Source organism: Sorex araneus, chromosome 2 (assembly GCF_027595985.1).
Source record: "Sorex araneus isolate mSorAra2 chromosome 2, mSorAra2.pri, whole genome shotgun sequence".
Lineage (NCBI taxonomy): Eukaryota > Metazoa > Chordata > Mammalia > Eulipotyphla > Soricidae > Sorex > Sorex araneus.
In genome coordinates, this window is record NC_073303.1 from 218057474 (window position 1) to 218069635 (window position 12162).

At 42.3% G+C, this 12162-nt stretch overlaps 1 protein-coding gene across 5 annotated transcripts in view; it reads left to right on the top strand.

The window, feature by feature from the left end:
- The window catches only part of R3HDM2 (R3H domain containing 2), a 184269-nt gene that overhangs the window by 104249 nt on the left and 67858 nt on the right, over positions 1 to 12162 (top strand). Inside the window, exon 1 of one of the 5 annotated variants that reach the window (XM_055128743.1) lies at positions 485 to 500. The exons of the other annotated variants lie outside the window; for them this stretch is intronic. The gene's annotated coding sequence lies outside the window, so the exon portion shown is untranslated. Of the gene's footprint in view, positions 1 to 484; positions 501 to 12162 lie in introns of those variants that run through there. 5 annotated transcript variants of the gene reach the window in all.

The following is a 12162-nucleotide window of genomic DNA, read 5'->3' on the forward strand; positions in this document are numbered from 1 at the left end:
GGGGCTCAGAGGACGATATGGGGTACCAAGGATCAAACCCAGGTGGGCCAAGTACACGGCAAACGCCCTACCTACTGTACTCTGTCCAGTCCCCAGGGGAGATTTTTGATCTGTGGAGGAAAATGTTTTGAATGAATATAAGCATGATCTAAATCTTTGTCTAAAATGGACAGAGTTGGTACTTCAGGGAGTATCATTTCTGATTAATGCTTTAGACCATGTTGCAAGCATGTTCCCTCAAACTAAGTTGTGTTTTTCTTTCTTTGAATAACATATTTACTTCTATAAGTAATGGTTTTCTTTTGTGTTTGTTTTTGTTCTGTAGCACGAAGTCTGATGTACTGTAAAATCTTAGGAGGAGCACTAAGCCAGGAGTAGCCCCTGAGCATAACCAGGCGTGGTCACCAAACCAAAACAAGTCATAATCATAATAATGAAATCTTAGGTTACTTGCCTTTGGCATCCTCTTCTGAAGTTCTGTATCCTCTACCTTCCTCCCTGTAAGTGTGTGTAGTATTCTCTTTCCGTGTACTTATTTATTCACGTGGGGCCACATTGGCCCGGCTCAGGGCCTGCTGGCTCTGTGCTCAGGAGTGACCCCTGGTGGTGCTTTGGAGGGAATATATATGGTGCCTGGGGGTCAAACCGGGTCAGCCTGATGCAAGGTAAGCACCTTTACCCTGTACTGTCCTCCTTTTCCCATTTATGAAAGTATAAAATTTAAATAAGCTACAGTGTATAAAATCCCCTTAAAATCACTTAATCAAATCTAGGATCTTAAATAGACCAAATGTTAACCACAAGTACTAAAATATCCAGTATCCCCATGCCTTCTTACCTTCTTTTAATTTCATATTATTAAAGATCTAGAGAGATTCCTTTGTGGCTTTTTTTTTTTCCAGTGGGGAAGGCACACCTGCCTGTCTCAGGATTTATTCCTGGCTTTGCTCAGATCACTTCGGGTCGGGCTCGGGGCCGCACATGGAGTCCTAGGGGTCAGGCCAGGTCGGCCATGTGCAAGCAAGCACCCTACCCCCCACTCTCTCTCCTCTTTCCCTCTCCCCGGCACCCCCCACCACACACTGTGCCTTTTTCTAGTGAAGTCAACATTATTTGGAGAAATGAAGGAGAGGAAGGGAGAGGAAGACAGAGAAGACGAATCTCAGGTTGAGGTGCAGGCAAATCTCTAAGAGAAGAAAGAGATGTTTAAATATTTTAAATGGACTTGATGTTTCGAGGAAGGTAATTTGGGGGTACAGCGACAAACCCCACGGTATTCAGGCTCTGTGCTCAGGGTACTCTCCAATGCTAGGAATCAAACCAGGGTTGGATTCATACAAGGCAAACAAGCATCTTACCTCCTACACTGTCTCTCCATTCCTAAAAAGGTATTATTTAATGGCTTTTGGGGCTTCACCTTTTGGGTTGCTCTCTATACTAGTAGGGTACAGAGACAACTTTTGTAACATACATGCTCAATTCACTATTCTTCACAGTTAATTTTCTTAGCCCAGTGAGCTTTTTTTTTTTAATGGGATTTTTTTTTTTTTTTTTTTTTTTGCTTTTTGGGTCACACCTGGCGATGCACAGGGGTTACTCCTGGCTCTGCACTCAGGAATTACCCCTGGCGGTGCTCAGGGGACCATATGGGATGCTGGGATTCGAACCCGGGTTGGCCGAGTGCAAGGCAAACGCCCTACCCGCTGTGCTATCACTCCAGCCCCTTTAATGGGATTTTTGTTTTGTTTTGCTCTTTTTCAGTACTGGGCCTTGAACCCAGGGTCTTATAGATGTAAGAAACTAGTGAGTGTGTACTCTTTCCTAGTAAACATTATGAATGATAGTGTGACTGCCCTTGTTTCTCTTTATTAACTAGGCTAAACAAGGGGGGATGTTTTGTTTGTTTTGGTCTAGGAGCCATACCTGATGGTCGTCAGGGGCTATTCCTGGGTTGATGCTTGGGATTGCTCCAGCATGCTCCAGTTATACATGCAGTTCATCCAGGTACACATGCAGTGCTCCAGGTATACATCCAGTGCATACATGTTTTGCATTCTAACCTTTGAGCTAGCCTAAGGGAGAAACTTTTGTGGTTTGGATCATACCTAGAGATGCTCAGAGATCATTCCAGGCTCTGTGCTCAGGGATCAGTCCTGGCTCTGTGTTCTGGGGACTATATGCAATGCTGGAGATCATAATGGGGTCTTCTGTACAAGATAAACCTGTACCCAGTGTACTAGAGCTCTGGTCCCAGGAGGAAACTTTTTAACTCTCAAACTCTTGAATGTTGCTGGTGAGATAGTACAGTGAGTGCAGTGCTTGCTTTGCATGGAGGCTGACCAGGGCTCAATCCAGGGCATCACACATGGTCCCCAGAGACCTGACAGGAGTGAACCATGAGCACTGCAAAGTAGCAAAAACAAAACCAAAAAAAAAAAAAAAGGGAATATATTTATCCTAGAGAATTGGGAAAAACTGTTAGAATCTTAAGTTAAAGAATCTCATGCACTATCATTTCATTATAAAAATTAACAACATTGGGGCCAGAGTGATAGCACAGCTCTCAGGAATTACATTTTATCAGTGAGTTTGCCTTTTATATACTTGTTCATGTTTCATATCAAGATAAACCAATTGTGTTTTTCTAGTCATAAGAATACCGTTTTTACTTTGTTTTTACTTTATTTTGTATTTATCTGGTCGGGGCACCCAAGTGGTACTCAGAAGGCGTTGGGGGACCCTTTAGCAATTCTCAGTCAAATGAACCAGCAGTTCACTTGAGGGTGTGACGCTGCTCAGGTCCTGTGATACAGGGAATTACGCCCGCCACCCCCTCAGTGCTCGGGCACCTCCAGCCACACCCCTGCTGATGCTTGCGGACCCCCAGGGCTGTACCCCAACAATGCCTTCTATTGGGGGGGCCCACACTGGTGATCCTCAGGGTTACTCCTGATTCTGCACTCAGGAATCACTCTTGGTGCTCAGGGGATCATAGGGGATGGTGGAGATTGAATTCAGGCCGGCCGCATGCAATGCTAGTGCCTTATGTGTTGTAATATTTGTTGCTCTGGATCACTCCTGTTTTCTTTTTAAATTTAACATTATTATTATTATTGTTATTGTTATTATTATTATTTAGTTTGGGGTTACACCCAGCAGTGCTCAGGAATTACTCCTGGCACTCAGGAATTACTCCAGAATTACTCCTGGCAGTGCTCCAGTAACCATATGGGATGCCGGGGATTGAACCCGGGTAAGCCGTGTTGTAAGGCAAGCACCCTACCCATACTATTGTACTGTTGCTCTGACCCCCCCAGTCCTATTTATTTTTAAAGTCTGTCATTTTTGGGGCCGGAGCGATAGCACAGTGGGTAGGGCGTTTGCCTTGCACATGGCCGACCCAGGTTCGATCCCCGGCAACCCATATGGGCCCCCAAGCACCGCCAGGAGTGACTCCTGAGCATCACTGGGTGTGACCCAAAAAGCAAAAAAAAAATTAAAAAATAAAAAAAATATAAAGTCCATCATTTTTGTTGTAGTTTAGGTAACATGGAAGAATCACTGTCACTGTCATCCCTTTGCTCATCGATTTGCTCGAGTGGGCACCAGTAACGTCTCCATCGTGAGACTTGTTACTGTTTTTGGCATGTCAAATACTCTTCTATTGTAATTTTGGAGGGAAAGGCAGAATAAACAATTACTTGAAGCTGAAGGGTAATGTTTGTGTGGGAGGAGGGTGTTGGGCCACGCCCAGTGGTACTCAAGGCTACTCCTGGCTGTGTTGGGAGGTCACTTCTGGTGATCCTCAGGGGAACTATGCGGTGCCTGTGGCAAATTAGGGTTAACCATATGCAGGGAAAGCACCTTAACTCCTGTACCACATTTTCAGTCCTAGGTAGTCACTCTTTGATACTTAAAATTATTTTTGCCACAATTTGCAGTGGGCTGGAGCAATAGCACAGTGGTAGGGCCTCTGCCTTGCACACGGCCGACCCGGGTTTGCTTCTCTGCCCCTCTCAGAGAGCCTGGCAAGCTACTGAGAGTATCTCGCCCGCACGGCAGAGCCTGGCAAGCTACCGGTGGTGTATTCGATATGCCAAAACATGGAAGAATAACATTTTAAAATCCTTCCTGTTGCTATATAAAAATAAAATTTCAGATTATGTTAAGGTGAAGATAAATGTCACGCCCTATACACATTCCTAACCCTAGTTTTCATAACACAGTTGATGTTCAATAAATGAGAGATGCTTCTGTTGTAATTGAGAATGGTACCCCAAGCTTTCTTGTTTGAAGGGAGAAAAGAATCAGGTTCATGCAACTTTTGTCCTCCTGAGGTCAGTAAATATGCTTTTCACCTGACCCTGGATTTTAAAATAAATAGGCAGCCATAAGAAAGTGTGTAGAATGAAAGTGAAGTGTTTTTGTTTTCCTTTAGGAAATTGTAGAGGAAATTGGTATAGTGGAAGACAGTAATTGTACTTATTTTGCAGTGACTTTGTGTTGTTGTTGTTAGCTTTGATGTAATTTCTGTCTCTGGCCCCAAGTTGCTTCTACCTACCCTTTCTGGATTACCCTCCTAGGAATTCTAGGAAGGGCGGAGGAGAGAGCTGGGTGTGCTGAGTGCCTGCCTGCTTTTCCTGGAGACCTGGCTCTGACCCCTGACACTGCACGGACCCCAGCGCGTCCTCCCACCCCCAGCTCCGTGCATGATTACCTCCAGCTGTACTTTATGCGGTTAAAAAAAGTGGGGAAAAAATTTCTTGGGAAATTTGAAATGGCATTATAGAGAAGGTTATATCCATTTTAGGAATTTCTGAAGCTCTTATGTTTTTCATATTAGTTGACTTTTATGGGTCCCTTGACCAAAAAAAAAAAAAGGACTGCACCTGCCTTATTTCTAAGACTGCACTTGCCTTATTTGGACTTATTTGGGTACTGAGATATGCATGGAAGAAACTACATTTTTCACCTTCAACGTGTAAAAAAACATAATACAAACACATCAGAAGCTATTTTTACTGGGAAACTGTGTCAGATATTTTTATTTTGTTTTTTTTTGGGGGGGGGGCAACTCCCAGCAGTACTCAGGGGTTACTCCTGGCGCTGTGTGCAGGAATTACTCCTGGCTGTGCTCAGGAGACCATATGGGATGCCAGGGATTGAACCAAGGTCTCCCGTGTGCAAGGCAAACACTTTACTAGTTGTGTATCTCTCTGGCCCTAAGCGGCCCTAAGTGTCAGGTATTTTGACATTTGATTGTTTTTTTTTATACTCTGTATTCTTAAAGTAAGTAACATAATAAATACATGTTCAGTTAATAGTTATGGAAAGATTAACTATAGTCTCAGCACCCTGGCATTTATGACTGAGGCCATTTTCTCCTCCGTCTTACACAGTGATGCCACTGAACTGTACACTTAATATTATTTAAATGGGGACCAGAGGGACAGTATAGTGGGCCATCCGCAGGGGTGCTTGCCTCACACAAAGCTGACCCAGGATCAATCCCTGGCACTCCAGATGGTCTCTTGAGCCTGCCAGGAGTGCAGAGCTAAGAGTAAGCCCTGAGCACTGCCAGGTGTGGCCCCAAAACAAAACCAAAAAATGATTAAAATGATCATTCTTATGGAATGTATTTTTACCATGATTTTTGAGATGCCGTGTCTGAAATATGTAAAGAAAAAAGGAATACCCTTTTTACTTGGATGGATTCTAGACTGCTAATGGTGCCGCTAGGAGGAAGGATGGATGATTTTTTTTTAACCTAGCCTCCTCATCTACTTTGTAATTATCTTGTTTCCTCTATGTTTCAAGGAGATCTGCAGTGAAGGAGAAAGAATGGGGGCATATGGAATGTGACGAGCAAATATATATAATTTTCTCACTTAGACTGTGCAATTTTTCTCTAGAAGCATATAGGAGATAGTAAAGGAGGAGAATGTAAAAAAAAAAGAAGAAGAAGACAAACTACAGAATTCCAAGGACTGTATGAGCTGACTCGATTTGAGAATATGGTGGATAAGAGGTTCAGATACTTGAGTTTTGATGTTCATTTTAATGTTTTGTGTTTTCAAAGTGGGACCAGAGCAGTAGTATAGCAGTTAGGGCAGCTGCCTGGCAGGTGGCCAACACAGTCTCAATCTCGGGCACCTCAGGTCCTCAGAGCCCGCCAGGGTGACCCCTAAGGCCAGAAAGACAGGAGTGAGCCCTGAGCACCTCTGGTTGGGACCCCTCCCCTCCAAAAACAATAGCTATGAGCAAAATACAGATATTCGCCATCTTAAAACTTTCAGCTTCCTGTTTATTGTGATATGAAAAACTTCAATATTGTGATTCTTTCTCCAGGCTGCCCTTTCCTTTCATGAATCCATCAGTTTCTCCTGATGTGACTTTTTCACAGTCCAAGCACTCCTAAGTTTCACTACTAAAATTCAACAAGAAAAAAATCCCCAGAACTTGGGAGATTCCTTATTATTTGCATAGATTCATTGTTATTGCTGTTCGCCCTTTCCCCTGCTGTTCATTCTTAGTATACCAGAATGGGAGTATTTCTTACTTGTTTGTAGAAACTGCTCTTTAACAGCTTTAGCAGCAGTTTCTGGGGAAAGTGGTTTATTTAAAAAAAAAAAAAAAGGCAAGAGGGAGATCTGAATCTTGTAGCTCTTAGTGATAAAGCCTGTTGCCATGGAATTGTGGATCAGATTGGCTGACCCAGGGGCCAATGAGCAGATAGAACAAAGACACATCATCATTTAACCTTGCAGAATTCATTTACACAGAGAAAAATGACATTAAAACTATAACTATATAGAGAGCTATAAAATGCTTCAAGAATGATGTAGGGTATTTTTCCTTTTTCTTTTAAAATTTTCTATTTAAACATTATACTGATACATTACCTACTTAATGTGATTGTATTGAGAGAAAATATAGTAAGAAACACCTATCACCTGTCTGTGAATTAAGCTACTGCTGCAGCCACTTGGATTTATGCCAAATCTAAGTCAAATTCTGGTCTTAGGGACCAGAGATTTGTCTTTATAGCTGGGGTGCTTTGCTTATCTTGGTAGCTTTAACGCTGAGTCAGAAATTGGCAGGTTTTTTTTTCCCCCTTGTTTTTCCTTCTGTCTTTTCTATCCCCATGTGGCAGATTCCTGATGGTGTTATATTTACATTCCATTTGATGTAGGGTTAGAGAATATCCTAGGAGTAGCTTGAAGGTTTTCCATCTCCGGTTTCTTGCCTGTTCATGTTTATTGACATAGGTCTGGTAGATTTCACCTTACTTAGCTCCTTGTCAGAACAGTTTGTGGCTATTTTCTCCTGTACTTTACTTCTTTAGAGACTGAGAATGGTTCATTCATATAAAGAAAATTCCTACTATAGATCTTGTAAATGAAGAAAGTCAGGAGTTTGTGTTTCTCTTAGTTATTACATAAGGGATCCTTGAGAAATTACGAGATATTACTTCTCTTCGACATTCGCACATTTGGCTATTTACAGACTGGAAGGATCGAGAAAGAGGTACATGAGGGGAGGGGCCAGAGATAGCGTTAAGGACTGAGTACATCTTTGCATGTGGGCAACTCGGTGTGATATGCAACTGCGCGCTGGTCTCCTGAGGTCTGCCAGGAGTAGCACCAAGCCGTGCAGAGGGAAGGAGAGGAGGGAGGGAGGGGCCGTGAGGAGGCTGAAGATGTGACTCAGTGGTAAGCACTTGCCTTGCATTCATGAAACCCTAAATTCAGTCTCTGGCGTGGCAGATTATATAGAGTAATAATGGCAAGGTGGGGAGATGGCCTAAAGGTCTACAGCACAAACTTTGCAGGGCCCCGAGTTCAGTTCCCAGCACTCGGATTTACTGGGCCAGCATTGCTGCCAGGTATGGGCCAAAAACAACAAGAAAAAGAGGTTCATGAATTTTATTTTCCCCTTTTTTAGCTCTTCAAATCTCTGTCAATGAGTTGTGAACTTTTCATTATACTAATACCTTATGTCTCGGAGGGAGAAATTTTTTTCAGATTCATCTGTTAAGCAGAGAGGAACTAAATCACTTCTTTGGTATGTGGTTGAGTAACCTTTCTCGGGGAGATGTTCGGGAAGTGGAACAGTAAATTATTTGAGGTTTTGTCATTTTAGTTGTAACCAGAGGAAGGCAGTGAGATGGCATTGAAATAATGACCTGGAAGTACTGACAGGTGAGCAAGTCACGCTGGTATCTGGGAGAAAATGGATCCAGATAGAAGGAAAGAACTGTAAAAACAATTTCCCTGACGTAGGTTTAAGGTACAGACAGGAGCCTGTCCCACTGAACTTTGAGAGTGGGGAAGTCATCTGAAGTCAGAGGACAAACTAATGTTCAGATTACTTAAGGTCTTGTTGGACTTTTTTGGGTTTTTTTCTTTGCTTTTTTGGGTCACACCTGGCATTGCACAGGGGTTACTCCTGGCCCTGTACTCAGGAATTACTCCTGGCGGTGCTCAGGGTACCCTATGGGATGCTGGCAATCAAACCCTGGTCGCTGCGTGCAAGGCAAACACCCTCCCCCCTGTGCTGTCTCTCCAGCCCCTTGTTGGAATTTTTAAGGACTTTGACTTTGTAAAATGGGAAGCCCACTGGGGGGTTTTGAGCATAGGTGTAATATGATCTGAAAATGTTTTTGCACAATTAACTCCTGCTGCTATATTTAGAAAAAACCTTGAGGCAGCAGTACTTTAAACAGGAAACTAGTTAGAAGGCTAAGACAATCTTGATATTTTTAAAAAATATATATATATTTCTCCCAGCATCCCATATGGTTCCCTGAGCACCGCCAGGAGTAATTCCTGAGTGCAGAGCCAGAGTAACCCCTGTGCATCGCCAGGTGTGACCCAAAAACCAAATATATATATATATATATATATATATATATATATATATATATATATACACATATATATTTGTTAAGAATCATTTACCTAAATTGATAGCACAGGGATCACTCTTGGCCATGCTGTGGACCGCATGGTGTCTGAAATCAAACCAGCCAGCCACACGTAAGGCAGATCCCTATCCTGTCACCCCAACCCTTAAACGACCTTTGGGGCCACAAGGGCTGTTCCTGGCTCTGTGCCTGGGGTGATCCCTGGTAGTGCTCAGCCATTTGGTACTGGGCATTTGGACTGGGGTCAGCAGGGTGCAAAGCAAGCTCCTTAACCCTTGTACTGTCTCTCTGGCCTCCAAAATTAACTTTTTAAAAGCAATTCTTAAAATGCCAAAGTATTAAGAAAAATAGGAAGTTAAGTATAGGAACTATAAGACAGATTTACCTTTTTTTCCTTGCAGTTTTTTACTTTCTGATTTTTTCTTAAAATAAGAATCTCACCCATATCGGGTAATGCAGATTCATTAATAATTGGGGGGAGGGGTATTTGCAAGATGCCTATTCTGTGTGGAATTATATTCATTTATAAGTGAAAATCAGTACCAGTGAGTAGTAAAAAAAAAAAAAAAAAGTGTCACTCTGGGACCAGAGGGATAGTCCAGCTGGTAGGCCACTTTCCTTGCATGTGGCTCACTGGGGTAGAGCCCTGAGCACCACTAGCTGTGGTCCCCAAAAGGAGGAGGAGGGCGAGGTGGGAGTGGGGGAGGGGGAAAAGCAGCTTAAATAACATTAAGTTTTCCACGTACTGGAGACTAGAAGTTTATAATCAAGGTGTAGGCTCAGAGGGTTTGCTTTCATCCAAGTTCTCCTCCTAGAGACTTGCAAGCCATTTTCTTACGGAAAACCACACATTCTGCTGTCTGTGCTACTCGATTTTCTTTTCTTTCCTTTTTTTTTCTTCTGTCCTTTTCTTTCCTTTTCTTTTCTATTCTTTTCTTTTCTTTTCTATTCTTTTCTTTCCTTTTCTATTCTTTCCTTTTCTTTTCTTTTCTTTCCTTTTCTTTTCTTTTCTTTCCTTTTCTTTCCTTTTCTTTCCTTTTCTTTTCTTTTCTTCTCTCTTCTTCTATCACTAAATTAGTGATAGGGAACATGCTGAAATACCACAGAATAGGTCAATTGTCTTTTCCTTGGGGGGAGGGTGTTTAGGGCCTGCTCCCAGCTCAATGCTGGGGGTTGAACCCAGGACTTCAGCATTCAAAGCATGTGCTCCGTGCCATTGAGCTATCTCCCTGGCTCCAGATTTCCTCTTGTTACAAGGGTGTTAGATCTGATTAAGGCCCACCCTAGTGGTTTTATTTTAATCACTTCTCTAAAGGTCCTTTTCCTAAGTACTAGCGACCTGAGATACCGGAGGTTAGAACTTTAATATATTCACTTGGGAGGGTGTGATGGGAGAAGGTGAGGAATGTGAACAGAGTTCAAGCCAAAATGTCACTTTTACTTAGATTTCATGAACTAGAACTTAGTCGTATACTCATTAAGCTACGGGATATACATGGGTTTTTTTCCCAGAAGCCATGCGCCCAACTCAGAATTAGTATTAATGGTAACAGAAATAGGAATAATTGACTATTAGGGTATAAATTGCAGACTTTCCTTTGCCGTTTGAGGACTAAGAATTCTTAATACCTTCAACCTTCATGTAAGATTATATTATACTTACCTCATTTCTTTTAATCCTAGTTTTTAATTTTGAGTGATTGATATTAAGTTGTTGACATGTTTCCTCTCCACCTGACAGGTGGTGACATTGATCTTTAAGGTCATCACAGCAGGACAATATGGTTGGCTATATTTATATGTAATACTTGACAGCAGAGTGTAAGTTATATATATTTTTATATATGTATGTGGATGCAATAATACTTGCTTTAAATTAGTGATAGGGAACATGCTGAAATACCACAGAATAGGTCAATTGTGATTTTACTTTTCTTTCCCAGAATGTCTTATCTGAATTGAGTTAGGAACAATTTTGCAAAGTCATGGGGGAAAGCCATAAATTTTCAAAGTCCTTTCGGGTTTCTAAGACTCTGTGATGTTTTTTTCTACGTGATGTGTTACTCTGATAAAACTAAAGAAAATGGAAGCCGCAAAGGGAAAAGCCTCCACCCATACTGCCGCCCTTTATTTGAAGAAGGAAGAAACTTCATTTGTTCTCTTTCACTGAAGAAAGTAAAATGGACATTTCAGGCCAGGGATGTAGAGAAGCCAGTGGAATTCATAAAGCCCAGCTAACACTTTAATCCACTGATGAAAGGTGGTGCCCGAAGTTCTCATTTCAGAACACATAGAGCCACGACAAATAGTGAGCACTGTAAGAGAGCACATGACCAGAACGTTTCAGTCTTGCTTGTCTCTTTACTGAGCCTAAGCCATTGCTATGGCCCTGTGACCTAGTGATGGTGTGGCTTCGCTAGTCGTTTAACTACTCCGAATGTATGACTGAAGTCCAAGAAGGACCGCTGGACTGGGCTCGCTCGCTGTCTCGTTCCCTCTCCCTTCCTCTCACCCTCTCCCCCCACACACACACACTCACCACACACTCACACACACATCTGTAGACATCTCCCTCTCATTTAAAATTAATGTATGAAGTACACAGTTCTTAAACACTCAGTGAGTCCTGATGACTGTGTACATCCATGTGATTATTACTCGAAACAAGGTGGAATATTTCCATTATTCCTGAAAGGCCACTATGTCTGTTTCCATTTGGGGGGAAATTTGGGGGCGTTTTACTCCAAACCATAAACAATCATTTTCTCAGTTAAATCACTATAGGTTAGTTTTGCCTGTTCTTTTGTTGCTGTTGTTGTTGTTTTGTATGGTTGATTGATTTTGAAGCCACACCTGGCAGTGCTTAGGAGTTATTCCTGGCTCAGTTCTCTCCCAGTAATGCTTAGAGGATCATGTGCTGAGACTTGAACCCAGGTCTCTTACAAGAAAAGCAACCTCAGAAGCCCTATGCTCCCTTCCCTGGCCCCAGTTTTGCCTGTTCTTGATCTTCATATAAGTGGACTTATGTAGTATTTTTTTCAGAGATCCTCTTTTACTTAATATAATCTTGAGATGCACCATGTTTTTGTAGATGTCAGTATATTCCAGCTAAGCTCCCTACTGGTGGTGGTTGGAATTACAAAACAGAACAAAACCACCATGATTAAGATTCATTTGGAGGGGTGGGGGTGCTGATGGGATAGTGCAGCAGGTGCTTGCCTTGCTCTAGGCTGACC